This window comes from Balaenoptera borealis (genome assembly GCF_965194805.1).
Source record: "Balaenoptera borealis genome assembly, chromosome: X".
In the NCBI taxonomy this organism is placed as follows: Eukaryota; Metazoa; Chordata; class Mammalia; order Artiodactyla; family Balaenopteridae; genus Balaenoptera; species Balaenoptera borealis.
The window spans coordinates 20,394,548-20,411,071 of NC_138881.1; the positions used below are offsets into that span (position 1 = coordinate 20,394,548).

At 39.3% G+C, this 16,524-nt stretch overlaps 1 long non-coding RNA gene and 1 pseudogene across 3 annotated transcripts in view; one reads left to right on the forward strand and one right to left on the reverse strand.

Annotated features, from left to right (window-relative positions):
* Positions 1-16,524, reverse strand: part of LOC309619993 — a 124,297-nt gene that overhangs the window by 52,092 nt on the left and 55,681 nt on the right. The gene's annotated exons all lie outside the window — the stretch shown is intronic.
* Positions 4,431-5,258, forward strand: LOC309619924 (small ribosomal subunit protein eS6 pseudogene; annotated as a pseudogene). The gene has a single exon. The product of its transcript is annotated as a small ribosomal subunit protein eS6 pseudogene (transcript).

Here is a 16,524-nt window from a genome sequence, read left to right on the forward strand (position 1 = left end):
CCTGAGAAAACCATAATTCAAAAAGAGTCATGTACCAAAATGTTCATTGCAGCTCTATTTACAATAGCCAGGACATGGAAGCAACCTAAGTGTCCATCAGCAGATGGATGGATAAAGATGTGGCACATATATACAATGGAATATTACTCAGCCATAAAAAGAAACGAAATTGAGTTATTTGTAGTGAGGTGGATGGACCTAGAGTCTGTCATACAGAGTGAAGTAAGTCAGAAAGAGAAAAACAAATACCGTATGCTAACACATACATACGGAATCTAAAAAAAAAAAGGTCATGAAGAACCTAGGGGCAAGACAGGAATAAAGACACAGACCTACTAGAGAATGGACTTGAGGATATGGGGAGGGGGAAGGGTAAGCTGTGACAAAGTGAGAGAGTGGCATGGACATATATACACTACCAAACGTAAAACAGATAGCTAGTGGGAAGCAGCCGCATAGCACAGGGAGATCAGCTCGGTGCTTTGTGACCACCTAGTGGGGTGGGAAGGAGGGAGATGCAAGAGGGAAGAGATATGGGAACATATGTGTATGTATAACTGATTCACTTTGTTATAAAGCAGAAACTAACACACCATTGTAAAGCAATTATACTCCAATAAAGATGTTAAAAAAGAATCCAGTAATTACCATTGAAAAATATATTACATTAAGATTAAGCAAGAACACGAGGCCATAAAAAATTACAAAACAAGAAATAACTATTTAAAAAAATATATCACTATATACCTATCATAATGGCTAAAATAGAAAATAATGACAGAACCATATGCTGAGAAGCATGTGGAGAAACTGGATCACTCACACGTTGCTGGTGGAAGTATAAAATGGTACAGCCACTCTGGAAAATTTGATGGATTATTTTAAAACTAATCATGTAACTACCATATGACTCAGTAATTGCAATCCTGGGTATTTATCCCAGAGGAATGGAAATTATGCTCATGCAAAACCCTGTACATGAATGTTCAGAGCAGCTTTCTTTGTAACAGCCAAAAAGTGAAAATAGCCCAAATGTCTCTCAATGGGCAAATGATTAAACGAACTGTTGTGTGTACATATTATGGAATACCACTCTTTTACTTCCTTCAATTCTATCCCTCCTTTGAAGTGTCTATTTTCAATTAGGTTACCCTTAGTTAAATCATGAACCACCATAACAGACTACCGGTAGGAGATTCTGCTTGGCAAAACTAAGGAAGAGTCTGTAGGAAATAGGTCACAAGCAGATAAAATCTTGTTTTTAAATGTTTATTTACACTTTTATTCCATTGTCAAATTTACCTCCTCTAAGTGTTCTCTGTAATTTCAAATTTTATTCAACACAAACAACTTCATGGCCCACCATGGAAATCCAGAGAAGTCATTTCTAAGCATATACATTTTATAATATTAGGAGAAACAGTCATAAAGGACTCACATTTTTCTGCAAAATTTTATCCACTGTGAGTCCAAAGTCACCAAGAACCAGGCCTGGAACTGGTGTTTTCTTGCCATTTGAACAGAGACTACTTTATTAGGAAACAGAAGTTTTATCAGAACTTTCTTTTATAGATTTGAACTCAACTGTGCTCTACCCTCTCCAAAGGAAGCAGTATTTCAGATAGAATTTTCCTTTTTGAGAACTGTCTTTCTAATTTTAGAAAACTGAGCATTGTATAAATAACACAATCACTGTAAAGGTATAAAATGTAACTGTTTGCTACCATCTAGTGGAACTACTAAGTTTTGCACAGAAACATTTTTCACTTTACCAGTCATTCTATTTCATTACTTTTCTGATTCTTGGTTACATGAATTTGTGGTTGTAAAAGTAAAACTTCTTGCTATTTGATCCAAAATTCTTAACATACAAGGAACAAGTGTAAGGGACAATATATCAATAGAAAGAGAGGAAAAGTCTTCTGAAAACACATTATTGCACTTTTTCCCATTTAAAATAAACTAAAAACTATTTTGATAATCATTCACAAACTGATCAGAGGGAAGGGTCAAGAATCATACTCCACCTAAGTTTATGCTCAGACTTGGTTCTCATGCAAATCGGTATTGTATCCTCAGTCCCAGCTTGCTCCTATTCTACATAACATGTAATTTTATTGCCAGACTTTTCCCCTAGGGTGCTTATGTCATGTGGAGCACATCAAATATGTCTGGTCATGCTAATTACATTCTTCTTGAACATGGCAAAGAAATCCTGGTGGAATACAAGAACTGAAAAACCAAATTATGAATGTGCCATATGATCACTGACGGGAAGACAAATGTGTAGCAAACACTATGTTCCACAGCACTGATCATGTTGCTTTCGCTATTCTAGAGTATAGAAGGGCTTTATCAGTGTCCATTCCTATGCCCTCAGTAGTCACAGTCATACAGATGAGCCTAAAGCACATATGATTCTCTGCCTGAGAACGTTCTCAGCTAAGGTTTCTTTCCTCAAGTTTGCATTCTAAAAGAAGAACATTATATTAGAGGAGTGTATGTATTGTGAAATGCGCATTTAGTCATATTTCTGGCATCAGGATTTATTTTCCCAGTCCTCATGGCCCCCTTGAATCTAGCTACAGAATACTGCATGGCATTTACTACATCACAGGAGTCGGGCAAAGGTTTGTACTGACCAGACAGACTCCCAGAAAAGGATATTTTCACAAGGATTATTTACACTCCAACACTACAAGTATCTTCATTTGGATCCTCCTCCATGTCAAAGCTCCCATCCCCAGGAAACACACCGAAAAAAATTGCAAGAGATGTCCTTTGTGCCATCTTGACCAGAGCCCTATCCACTGTGGTGCTATGCAATGGACACCTCTGAATAGCTTTGAACTGAACTAACAATTTCCCAAGTAGCATAAAGTTTAAATATCCATTAAAATAACTGGGATGTTTAAAGTTGTTAGTCAAGGACAACAGAAAGAAGAAAAGGACCCACAAGTAAGACACTATTGTAATGAGATGACCCTTCAGATTTATCTGTCCTGAGGACATGACAACAGTTGATAGAGAAGAAGCAGCTCTAATAATTCTCTAATCCACTCCAAATTTGGTTAGAATACTATTGTGTAAATAACCATTGCATGACCCATTGCCCCCCACCTTAAGATTGCCCAATAAGTGCCCTGGTCCTAAAGCATTCTCCTAAATAGAAGCTGGGGTGTTAAGCTGCCATGTGGCCCCAGATTCTTTCCAGGAAGAAACTTTTCCCCTGAATGATTCTCCCCTGTTCTGGGTAAACCATAAATTTCCTTGTATTGCTTAAGCATGTGCGTCATGTGGCACCTGGCCTGCCCCACCAGTACATCTGCTCCCCAACCCTCACACCTCCACCTGCCATCAGGAAGAGAACGGCGTCTTCACCTGCAGCACAAGAGGGGTGCATGCAGTCCATCATCCTGTGTCAGTTATCCTGAGGGACTTGATGGCCACGAGAGACTGGCACGCACTACAGATGCTGATCTTGCTGTGTCTCTTCTCCTTTCTGTGCGTAAAACATTGTTCCAACCAGTGCTTTGTGTGTTGAGTCCTCCTTCATGACTCAGAACCCACAGAAGATGCAGTAGGCCAAGGTCTGTGGGCTCCTTCTTCTGGTGGTTATCAACATTCACACTTACTTTCTTTTATATAATTAGAAGTTTTACCTGAGCAAATGTCTAGGGCCCCTGCAACAAACCTTAGCCCCTTTCCTTTCTCCCCCCTCCTACAGGCTGGACATGGTGGTGAGCAATCCCTGACCATGTGAAGGAAGATGGCAGAGTCACAAGACAGCAGCCCAACAACCAACTCTAGAGTTCCCATCTAGAATTTCACATAAGAGAAAAATGAACAAGTGGAGATGTTAGAGCAGGGAGCTGGAAGCAAATGTGAGATATCGAGAGATGAAATATGGATGGAGATACCATCTTCACACTGGCAAGACTTGGCAAAGGAGGGACCAGAGACAAGGGGTATAAAGACAGATCCTTGGGGGCTTCCCTGGTGGCACAGTGGTTAAGAATCCACCTGCTAATGCAGGGAACACAGGTTCGATCCCTGGTCCAGGAAGATCCCACATGCTGCAGAGCAACTAAGCCTGTGCGCCACAACTAATGAGCCTGCACTCTAGAGCTCGTGAGCCACAACTACTGAAGCCCGCGTGTCTAGAGCCCATGCTCCACAACAAGAGGAGCCACCACAATGAGAAGCCCGCTCACCACAACAAAGAGTAGCCCCCACTCGCCGCAACTAGTGAAAGCCCACGCACAGCAATGAAGACCCAACACAGCCAAAAATTAATTAAGTAATTAAGTAATTAATTATTTTTTAAAAAAAGACAGATCCTTGGAGGACACCAAATCTTAGAGGGTGGGAAGAGAAAGACAAGTCAGAGAAGAAACAGTCAGAGAAATAAGATGAAAAACAGGGGAGCAGCTCTCTTTTTCGTGGCGCCTCGGAGGCGTTCGGCCGCTTCAGAATGAAGCTGAACATCTCTTTCCCGGCCACTGGCTGCCAGAAACTCATTGAAGTGGACGATGAACGAAAACTTCGTACCTTTTATGAGAAGCGTATGGCCACAGAAGTTGTTGCTGACGCTCTGGGTGAAGAATGGAAGGGTTATGTGGTCCGAATCAGTGGTGGGAACGACAAACAGGGTTTCCCCATGAAGCAGGGTGTCTTGACCCATGGCCGAGTCCGCCTGCTACTGAGTAAGGGGCATTCCTGTTACAGACCAAGGAGGACTGGAGAAAGAAAGCGCAAATCTGTACGGGGTTGCATTGTGGATGCCAATCTGAGCGTTCTCAATTTGGTCATTGTAAAAAAAGGAGAGAAGGATATTCCTGGACTCACTGATACTACTGTGCCTCATCGCCTGGGGCCCAAAAGAGCTAGCAGAATCCGCAAACTTTTCAATCTCTCTAAAGAAGATGATGTCCGCCAGTATGTTGTGAGAAAGCCCCTAAACAAAGAAGGTAAGAAACCTAGGACCAAAGCACCCAAGGTTCAGCGTCTTGTTACTCCACGTGTTCTGCAACACAAACGTCGGCGAATTGCTCTGAAGAAACAGCGTACTAAGAAAAATAAGGAAGAGGCTGCAGAATATGCTAAACTTTTGGCCAAGAGAATGAAGGAGGCCAAAGAAAAACGCCAGGAACAGATTGCCAAGAGACGGAGGCTGTCCTCTCTGAGAGCTTCTACTTCTAAGTCTGAGTCCAGTCAAAAATGAGATGTTCTAAGAGTAACAAATAAATAAGATCAGACATCAAAAAAAAAAAAAAACAGGGGAGCATAAAAATCATAGGGTAGGCTCAACAACAACCACCAATTAAAAAATGGACAAAGGACTTGAATAAGCAATTCTCCAAAGAAGGTATACAAATGACTAATAAGCACATGAAAGATGCTTAACATCACTAATCATTAGGGAAACGCAAATGAAAAATACAATGAGATGTCACCACATACCCATTAAGATGGCTACTCAAAAAAAAAAAATAATGACAGAAAATAACAAGTGTTGGCCAGGATGTGGAGACATTGGACCCCTAGTGAACTGTTGGTGGGAATGTAAAATGGGACAGTCACTTCAGAAAACAGTATGGCATTTCCTCAAAGAATTAAAAATAGAACAGGCATAAGATCCAGCAATTCCACTTCTGGGTATATATACCCAAAAGAATTGAAAGCAGAGTCTCAAAGAGATATCTGTAAATCCATGTTCATAGCAATATTATTCATAGTAGCTACAATGTGAAAGCAACCCAAGTGGGTTGCAATGGGTAAGCAAAATGTGGTATATACATAAAATGGAATATTACTTAGCCTTTAAAAGAAGGAAATTTTGACTTATGCTACAACATGAATGAACCTTGAGGACATTACACTAAGTGACATAATCCAGTCACAAAAATACAAATATTGTCTGATTCCATTTATATGAGGTACTTAGAGTAGTCAAAATCATAGAAACAGAAAGTAGAATGGTGGTTTCCAGGGGCTGGGGGGAGGGGACTATGGGGAGATCTTGTTTAACGGGTAAAGAGTTTCAGTTTTATAAGATAAAAAGTGTTCTGGAGATGGATAGTGGCATTGGCAGCACAACAATGTGAATGTACTTAACACCACAGAATAGTACAGTTAAAAATGATTAGGATGGGAAATTTTATGTTATGTATTTTACCACATTAAAAAAAAATTGGACCCTGAATAGCCAAAACAATCTTGAGAAAGAAGAGCAGAGCTGGAGGAAAATCACTCTCCCTGACTTCAGACTATACTACAAAGCTAAAGTAATCAAAACAGTATGGTACTGGCACAAAAACAGACACATAAATCAATTGAACAGAATAGAGAGCCCAGAAATAAACCCACACACTTATGGTCAATTAATCTACAACAAAGGACAAAAGAATATACAATGGGGAAAAGACAGTCTCTTCAGTAAGTGGTGCTGGGAAAACTGGGCAGCTACATGTAAAAGAATGAAATCAGAACATTCTCTAACACCATATACAAAAACAAACTCAAAATGGATTAAAGACCTAAACGTAAGACTGGAAACTGTAAAACTCCTGAAGAAAACATAGGCAGAACACTCTCTGATATATTGTAAATCACAGCAATATATTTCTTTGATCTGTCTCCCAAAATAAAAGAAATAAAAGTAAAAATAAACAAACGGGACCTAATGAAACTTAAAAGCTTTTGCACAGCAAAGGAAACCATCAACGAAATGAAAAGACAACCTACTGAATGGGACAAAACATTTGCAAATGATGATATGACCAATAAGGGATTTAATGTCCAACATATATAAATAGCTCATACAACTCAACATCAAAAAATCAAACATTAAAAAATGGGCAGAAGCCCTGAATAGACTTTTTTCAAAGAAGACATACAGATGGCAAATAGGCACATAAATTTGCTCAAAATCATTAATCATAAGAGAAACGCAAATTAAAACCACAACGAGATACCACCTCACACTTGTCAGAATGGCTATCATCAAAAAGAAAACAAAAAACAAATGTTGACAAGGATATGGAGAAAAGGAAACCCTTGTACACTGTTGGTGGGAATGTAAATTGGTGCAGCCACTGTGGAAAAGAGTATGGAGGTTTCTCAAAAAACTAAAAATAGAACTACCACATAACCCAACAATTCCATTCCTGAGCATATATCCAGAAAAGAAACAAAAACCCTAATTCGAAAAACTACGTGCACCGCAATGCTCATAGCAGCATTATTTACAATTGCCAAGGTATGGAAGCAACCTAAGTGACCATCAACAGATAAAAGAATAAAGAAGATATGGTATATATATACAATGGAGTACTACTCAGCCATAAAAACGAATGAAATTTTGCCATTTGCAGCAACATGGATGGACTTGGAGGGCATTATGCTAAGTGAAATAAGTCAGACAGAGAAAGACAAATACTGTATGGTATCACTTATATTTGGAATATAAAAAATACAACAAACTAGTGAATATAACAAAAAGGAGGCAGACTCACAGATATAGAGAACAAACTAGTGGTTACCAGTGGGGTGAGGGAAGGGGAGAGGGGCAACATAGAGGCAGGGGAATAAGAGGTACAAACCATTAGGTATAAAATAAGCTATAAGGATATATTGTACAACATGGGGAATATAGCCAATATTTTATAATTATAAATGGAGTCTAACTTTTAAAAATTATGAATCACTATGCTGTATTACAACTGAAACTTATACAATATTGTACATCAACTATACCAGTTCTGGCACTTTTGACTTTGGGAACCAGAGATAACCCCACACACACACACTCCACTGGGCAGCTGACACTCTGCACACATTTCCAGGCTCCTTGGCCTGATATGCTGGAGTCAATGAGTCTTGGTTTTGGACCAGGTCCCAAGTGGTAGATGGATAACTATACCTTGATGCATAGTCTATCCAGGTGACCATGGTCCTAACCTGGGCAGTGCAGGTACTGATGCTATGCGCTTGTTGATTTCACTGATTTTTCATCCACAAATGACCCTTATCCCTGGGTATGCACAAGGGACACATAAAGGAGGTGTCTTTCGCAATGTGCTGATAAAGTTTGTCTCCAGAGAGGCTGAGACTTGATCATCTAGTCATCGCCCTGCTAGGAGCCAGTCCATACTGTCAACCCAAGGGCCCCTGGCCAGCAGTCAATCAAATGTAACAAAGTGCATTTTGGGGGTTATTTTTCCAGAATAAAAAGCACAGCCCGTATCTCCACCTATTGAGCAGAATGCCCTTTTCCATTCACAGATGTAGTTTTTACCGGGGTTGTAAGCTACTGCAGACAACTGTAAGACATCTGCCTTTAACTTAACTAAACCAGACCCAGGCATCCTCATAAACCTGGTTGTAACAGAGCTGCCAGAGATGCTGGCAGAGCCCCTGCACATCAGACAGCCAAATCTAGAAGGTAACACTACACAATTTCCTGTTCCTCTGAAACACCATTAATGCCTGGTTTATTTCTTCACTGGATACACCACTTCCACTTAAAAATGGATGTTTCTTGGAGAATACCCACTCTGTTCATGTTTTCATTTGGGATACAGCCCATGAAGGGAAGTCATAACTACAACATCTGCTCTTGCTTTGTTATTCTCTTGATGTCCACTAACACGACTAATGAGCCTGAAACAGTCTTTCAAACGGGGTAGATCAGGTGGTAGTTTCAGGCAAGAATCAAAACAAATCTCAAAAGGTGCCAATGCCTAGTGGATACATCATTTTGACACTGGTTCCAGTTTGCAAAAATGTCAGTCAGCGACAATTTCACTCCAAACGTGCTTCATGGGTGATTTGCCCAAGTGGAAATGTGGTCTGCACAGCTTGTTGGAATGTTTCTAGGTCATGCTCTTGGACAATGTGGATGCCTTTCAAGTAGTCTTATGTAATGGGATGAGCTGGATTCACGTGTTATATATAAGTGCATCCAAACTGAACAAGCTTACCATATGCTTTGCAAAACGTGGTTTTCTAGAAGTTCTTAAGCCAATCACTTCTAGACGTGTAGGTTCACAGAAAAGCTAAGTGGAAAGTACAGAGAGTTCCCATCTACCCCCTGTGCCCCCATGCACAACCTCCCCCACTATCAACATTTTCCACCAGAGTGGTACCTGTGTTACAATCAACGAACCTACATTGACATATCATTATCGCTCAGTCTATATTTTACATCAGGATTCACTCTTGGTACTATACATACTATGAGTGTCAACAAATGTATAATGACATTTGTATGCCATAACAGTATCAAACAAAATAGTGTCACTACCCCCAAAATCCCGTGTACTCTGCCTATTCATATCTTCCTCTCCACTAAACCCTGGCAACCACTGATTCTTTTACTGTCTCCATAGTTTTGCCTTTTCCAGAATGTCATAGAGTTGGAATAATACAGTATGTGGCCTTTTCAGATTGGCTTCTTTCACCTAGTAATATATATTTAACTTTCCTCCATGTCTTTTCATGGCATGATAGCTCATTTCTGTTAAGCACTGAATAATAATCCATTGTCTGAATATACCACAGTTTTCCCATTCACCTACTGAAGGACATCTTGATTTCTTCCCAATTTGACAATTATGAAAAAAACCTGCTATAAATACCATGTGCATGTCTTTGTGTGAACATAAGTTTTCAACAGCTTTGGGTAAATACCAAGGAGCGCAACTGCTAGACTGTATGATGAGTATATTTAGTTTTGTAAGAAACTACCAACCTGTCCAAAGTGCCGGTACCATTTTACATTCCCACCATCAGTGAATGAGAGTTCCTATTGCTCCATATCCTCATTAGCATTTGGTGTTGTTAGTGTTCCAGATTTTGGCCATTCTAATATATGTGCAGTATTATCTCACCGTTGTTTTAATTTGCAGCTCCCTAATGATATGTGATACTGAACATCTTTTCAAATGCTCACTTGCTATCTGTAAATCTTCCCTGGTGAAGTATCTTTTCAGATCTTTTACCAACTTTTTAATAGGGTTGTTTATTTTCTTATGATTGAGTTTTAAGAACTTTTGTATGTTTTGAATAATAGTCTTTTATCCGATGTGTCTTTCACAAATATTTTCTCCCATTCTATGACTTGACTTCTCATTCTCTTGACAATGTCTTTTACAGAGCAGGAGTTTCTAATTTTAATGAAGTCCAGCTTACCAATTATTTCTTTCAGGGATCATGCCTTTGGTGTTATATCTAAAAAGTCACCATCATACCCAAGGTCATTTAGGTTTTCTTCTGTTTTATTCTAGGAGTTTTACATTTAGGTCTGTGATCCATTTTGAGTTAGTTTTTCTGAGGTGTATAAGGTCTGTGTCTAGATTCATTTTTTGCATGTGAATGTCCAGTTTTTCCAGCACCATTTATTGAAAAGACCATCTTTGCTCCATTATATTGCCTTTGCTCCTTTGTCAAAGAACAGTTCACTATATTTATGTGAGTCTACTTCTGAGTTCTCTGTTACATTCCATTGATCTATCTGCCTATTCTTTGGCCAATACCACATTATTTTTATTATTGTAGCTTTATAGTAAGTGTTGAAGTCAGGTTGTATCAGACTTTTGACATTGCTATAATCTTGCTATAAACTCTTATTAGTTCCAGGAGCTTTTTTGTCAATTATTTTGGATTTTCTTCATAGAAAAAAATCCAGTCAAGCGGGAAGAGAAGCTGGGGATAGAGCTGTCCTGCAGAAGCATCAACTGTGTTTGCCAAGATTAACACAAGCTTGACTGGAGATACAGGAAGTAATGTCCAACTCATGCAAATGAAGTCAAGAATCTAAGGTTGAAAATGCCAGGCCAAAATATACAACAAGAGAGTTGACGGAAAGTGAACTGCACTTCCACCACATACAGAAAAAAGGTCTGTATTTTTCACGGTTGACATGAGAACCCGATGAAAGTGAGTGTACTCAGATTCCCTTTAAAAGAAAGCAGTGAGTAGGAGCACCCAGAGAGGCAGATGACTCCAACAGGCAATCTGAGGTCACTTTAAGAAACTCTAACGTGCCCATAAGTGCATTAGCTGAGGATTTCCTCCACATCACAGAGCCCTAAAGCCTCATTACAACCTGACATACCATGTGAGGATATGTTGCTCTCCACGTTCACTTCTCTTTCTGGGGATCCCATCAAGAGTAGTTACCAGGAGGATATGTAGATGAAGACAGAAAAGGCAAAAGAGGTAAACTGTCAATCCTGTGTATATACATCATCTACTAGATTAAAAAACTCAAGCAGACACCAGCTTGAAGGAGGCAGAAATTTCCCAGTATTCAGGAATATAAGGTTTTAATTATTATACTACACTTGGCTTCTAAGACTTTGGAAGTGACCACAGCATGTTTGGTTACTGAAGAGTAACCACACAGTTATAGTTACTCTCTAGAGATTTCCTGCCAGGCACGGTAAGGGCAGATCTCCAAGACAGTTTTCAATGTAAGGAGAAGGAGAAGAAAGTAACTTTCTCTTTACTCTTATCAAAGCAAGCTGAGCAAAGTGTTGGTTGTGACCTGTTTTGAAAAGAAGTCCTCTCTTTGAATATTATAGAAAGTGTCTAGCTTCCATTTACCTCTAAATGTTGTGGAATGACAATATCAAAAAAAAGTCATAAAGAGACAGCCTTCTTAGAATGGGCTGTGTAAACATGGACAAATAACTTATGAGGTCGCCTTACCTGTGATACGGGAGATGATAATGCTCAATTCAGAGTTCTGATGCTCAAATGAGAGCTGAGAACAACAATAACCCCCCAAAAAATTATCTGGTACAACCAAACGGAAAAATCGGATAATATCCATAAAACAAATGTTACGAGAAGACACAGAAGATGGCGGACTAGGAGGCACTATGAATAGGTCCATCCACCAAAACAACAATTGAGTTGGCAACTATTTTAAAGCTTTGAGGTCTACTTGAACACTTGCAGCATCCAGGGGAATGCTTAATAATGAAAGGGGCGGGAAAATGTTGGTGAATTTCAGCCCCTGGAATTTGAGGTCCCCCCAAATAACGATAAGGGTACTAGTGTCTGACTCATTTAGGAAGAGAAGTCAGGTCTCAGTCTGCCCCTGTAGAATGTCCAAAGGTACTCACTTGGGAGTGAACTGCAATTCTACCACCCACAGGAAAAAGAGCTCATTCTCCATGGTGGACATGTAGACTCATAAAACAGGAGTGTGGTGGGGATTTGTTCCATCTTCATGAGGGAGGGACAAAAATTACTTGACTCTTGCTTCAAGCAAATGACTAAGACCTTCAGAAGACTACAGTAATATTCACTGGAGTTCCAAAGATACAAGACCTAGTGTCTGAATCATGCAGCAAGAGAATGTGGGGCTCTTCCTACCCCTCTAGAAGGTTCAGGATGCAGCATTAGCATCCCACCTCCTGCAGAAATGGCCTTATGACAGCCTTTCAAAGAAGAAAGAAGGTAAGTGGGACATGGTCTCAGAGGAAGGCATCACAGGCCTCTCATCCTCTACCATTCTGGGAGGACCACAGGACATTCAATCACAGTCAGATGAGCTATGCTTCAAGCTTTTCCCTGCCTGGCCTACATGTATACATCCAAGGTGACCAGGGGGAAAATGTAGTGCCAATCCTCTACACATGCATAATACCAGGACAATCAATTGTGATTCTCACCTTGAGGAGCTAAAAGCTCACTGTCCTTGCTTCGAATTCCTACATTTTTTACTAAATCTAACATTTGATTTCTATTATTAATAAGAAGACCTACAATCCTAGATATCAAGATATAAAGTTTTATACCTGTCATCTCATTTCAGCTATAATACATAGGGAGTGTCATAAAATATCTCCCATGTAAAGAAGAAGAATCTGAGGCTCAGAGAGATTAAATGTCTCTCCCAAGGCCACACAGTCAATAATTGGTAGAGCTCAGAATTAAACCAGAAATAAAGAATCAAAACCTGTGTGTTTAGACAAGAGGGAGAGGAAGTTATCACACCAGATGAAGGTGTCACCCCATATCCTCCTGGGGAGGTTATCTTCTTCTTTCAGAGTAACCCTGAGACCATAGCAGTACGCTTACTGGAACCATAAGGCTGTATACAAGGACAGAGGAATGTTTGAAATATGTGAAGTGCATTAGAAATTACCAGCAGTGGGACTTCCCTGGTGGTCCAGTGGCTGAGAATCCATCTTGCAATGCAGGTGATGCCAGTTCGATCCCTGGTTGGGGAACTAAGATCCCACATGCCATGGAGCAACTAAGCCGTGCCGCAACTAGAGAGCCTGTGTGCCGCAACTACAGAGCCCACGTGCTCTGGAGCTCCTGTGCCACAACTAGAGAGAAGCCCATGCACCACAATGAAGAGCTCACACGCTGCAATGAAAGACCCTGCATGGCGCAACTAAGACCTGACACAGCCAAAAAATAAATAAATAAATATTTTTTAAAAAAGAAAATTACCAGCAGTGCCTACAATTAATGATGTAACGACTGAAGATGCAGTGATTTAGACGCGTCTCTAAAATTCTACATTGAACAGGATGTTGAAAGCGACACATCCACTCATCTGTAAGAGATATGGCAAAAATCCAAAGGGCAAATCATTAAATACCCAGTACAACCATATTGTAAGTTGAGGAGCTAGGCCATCTTGTAAAGAAATAGACCATAACTGGTTCTGCTAGCATTATCCCATGCTCCAGCCCAAAGATACAAAAGGGTTTAGCTGGAAGGAATATAGAATTTTTTAGTGTCAGTGGTCAATATGGTAGGCATATTCTCCACCAGCAAAAGTCTGCCCTCCTCAATCCCAAAACACATAATTAAATGATCTTTTTAAATGAGAGGTAACCGTCAGGGGAATTGCAACATTAAAAACCAAAACTGACTTTCTTAATCATGTGTTTCACTTGCAGCTGAGCATCGGTAATGTATTCATCTCCTCCAGAATATTCCTTAAGAATTCAAGCCATCCTTCAATGGTAACTCCTACTTTGCTATTATATAGAGAACAAATGATCCAGCAAACATCTTAGGTAGCTACCCAAGCTGTGTATTTCTTCCTGTAAACCAAGCACCATTGTTGGAGCAACCAAACATGAAGCAAAGTCTTAGAATCCTCATATAGAATTCCCACTTGGGAGTGAACTGCACCTCCAGCACTTGCAGAAGAAAAGGTTATGATCAGCAATGTCCACATGTAGGAACCACGATGGGGAGTGGTCTGAGATCATATCCAAGTTAAATCACTCAAGAGGAGACCTTAGATATGGAGAAAAGGAAATCCTCATGTACTGTTGATGGGAATGTAAATTGGTGCAGCCACTACTGAAGAGAGTATGGAATGTCCTCAAAAAATTAAGAACAGAATTACCATAAGATCCTGTTCTCCCCTTCTGGGTATTTATCCAAAGAATACAAAAACACTAATCTGAAAAGATTATACACCCCTATGTTCATCGCAGCATTATTAACAATAGACAAGATACAAAAAGGCTCATTAACAGATGAATGGATAAAGAAGGTGTGGTGCACCAAGTGTTAGTAAGGATGTGGAGCAGCAGCATTCTCACATCCTGCTGGTGGCAGTGTAAACTGATAGAAACTGCTTTGAAAGACAGTTTGACATTATTTACTAAAGTTAAAGACACACATATCCAAGGACTTAACCTTTTTTTCCCTGAAGACCCAGCAGAAATGCCTGCACAAATGTGCACTGAAAGACATGAACAAATATATTCAGAGAAAATTATTTCAAACTGAAAATAACCCAACAATAGAGAAATCAATGGTGCTATATTAACTCCATGGAATGGTACATAGCAATGAAAAAGAATAAATTACAGTTACACACAATAACTTGAAAGAATCTCGCAAAATCTTGAGTGAAAGAAGCCAGGCACAAAATAATACCTATCATATTACTCCATTTCTATAAAGTACAAAAATAGACAAAACTGATCTATGATGCTAAAGTCAGTTTAGGGGTATCCTTGGGGGAGGTAATGACTGGAAGGAGGGCAGGAGGAAAGGCATCAGGGTTGCTGCTACAGTGCTGTATCTTGATCTAGGTGCTGGTTACATGGTGTGCTCATTTTGTAAACATTTGGCATGCTACATTACAATTATGGTAGGTGAACTTTTCTGTATGGATATTTTTTCTTCAATAAAAAGTTTTTTAAAAAATTTAAAAGTAACATATATCCAGAGAAAACTATAATTCGAAAAAGATACATGCACCCCAATGTTCAATGCAGCACTATTTACAATAGCCAGGACATGGAAGCAACCTAAAGGTCCATCAACAGATGAATGGATAAAGAAGACATGGTACATATATACAATGGAATATTACCCAGCCATAAAAAAGAATGAAATAATGTCATTTGCGCAACATGGATGGACCTAGAGATTGTCAAACTGAGTGAAGTAAGTCAGACACAGAAAGACAAATATCATATGATATCGCTTATATGTGGAATCTAAAAAAAGGGGGGACGTACAAATGAACTTACTTATAAAACAGAAGTAGAGTCACGGATATAGAAAACAAACGTATGGTTACCAGGGGGGAAGGGTGGGGGGAAGGGATAGTTAGGGAGTTTGGGATCGACATGTACACACTGCTATATTTAAGATGGATAACCAACAAGGACCCAATTATAGCACAGGGAACTATACTCAATATTTTGTAATAACCTATAAGGAAAAAGAATCTGGAAAAGAATATATATATTCTTTTATATATCACTGTGCTGTATGCTGTACACCTGAAACTAATCTGACATTGTAAATCAACTATACTTCAATTAAAAAAAAACAGACATGGTATTTGTAATGTGCGTGCGCACACACACACACACACACACAAACACACACACACACACACACATATATATATACACACACACATGATGGAATACTACTCAGCCATAAAAAAGATGAAATCTTGCCATTTGCGACAACATGGATGGACCTTGAAGGTATTATGCTAAGTGAAATAAGTCAGACAGAGAAAGACATATACTGTATGATTTCACTTATATTTGGAATCTAAAAAATACAACAAACTAGTGAATATAACAAAAAGGAGGCAGACTCACAGATATAGAGAGCAAACTAGTGGTTACCAGTAGGGAGAGGGAAGGGGGGAGGGGCAACATAGAGGCAGGGGAATAAGAGGTACAAACTATTAGGTATAAAATAAACTACAAGGATATACTGTACAACATGGGGAATATAGCCAATATTTTACAATAACTATAAATGGAGTATAACCTTTAAAACTGTGACTCACTATACTGTACACCTGTAACTTATATAATATTGTACAGCAACTACACTTCAATTTTAAAAAGGGAAAGAAAAAGACAAATACTGTATGATTTCACTCATATGTGGAATATAAAAAACTAATAAACAAGCAAACACACAAACAAAAAATGAACAAATCAAACCAAACAAAAACAAACACGTAGATGGGAATTCCCTGGCAGTCCAATGGTTAGG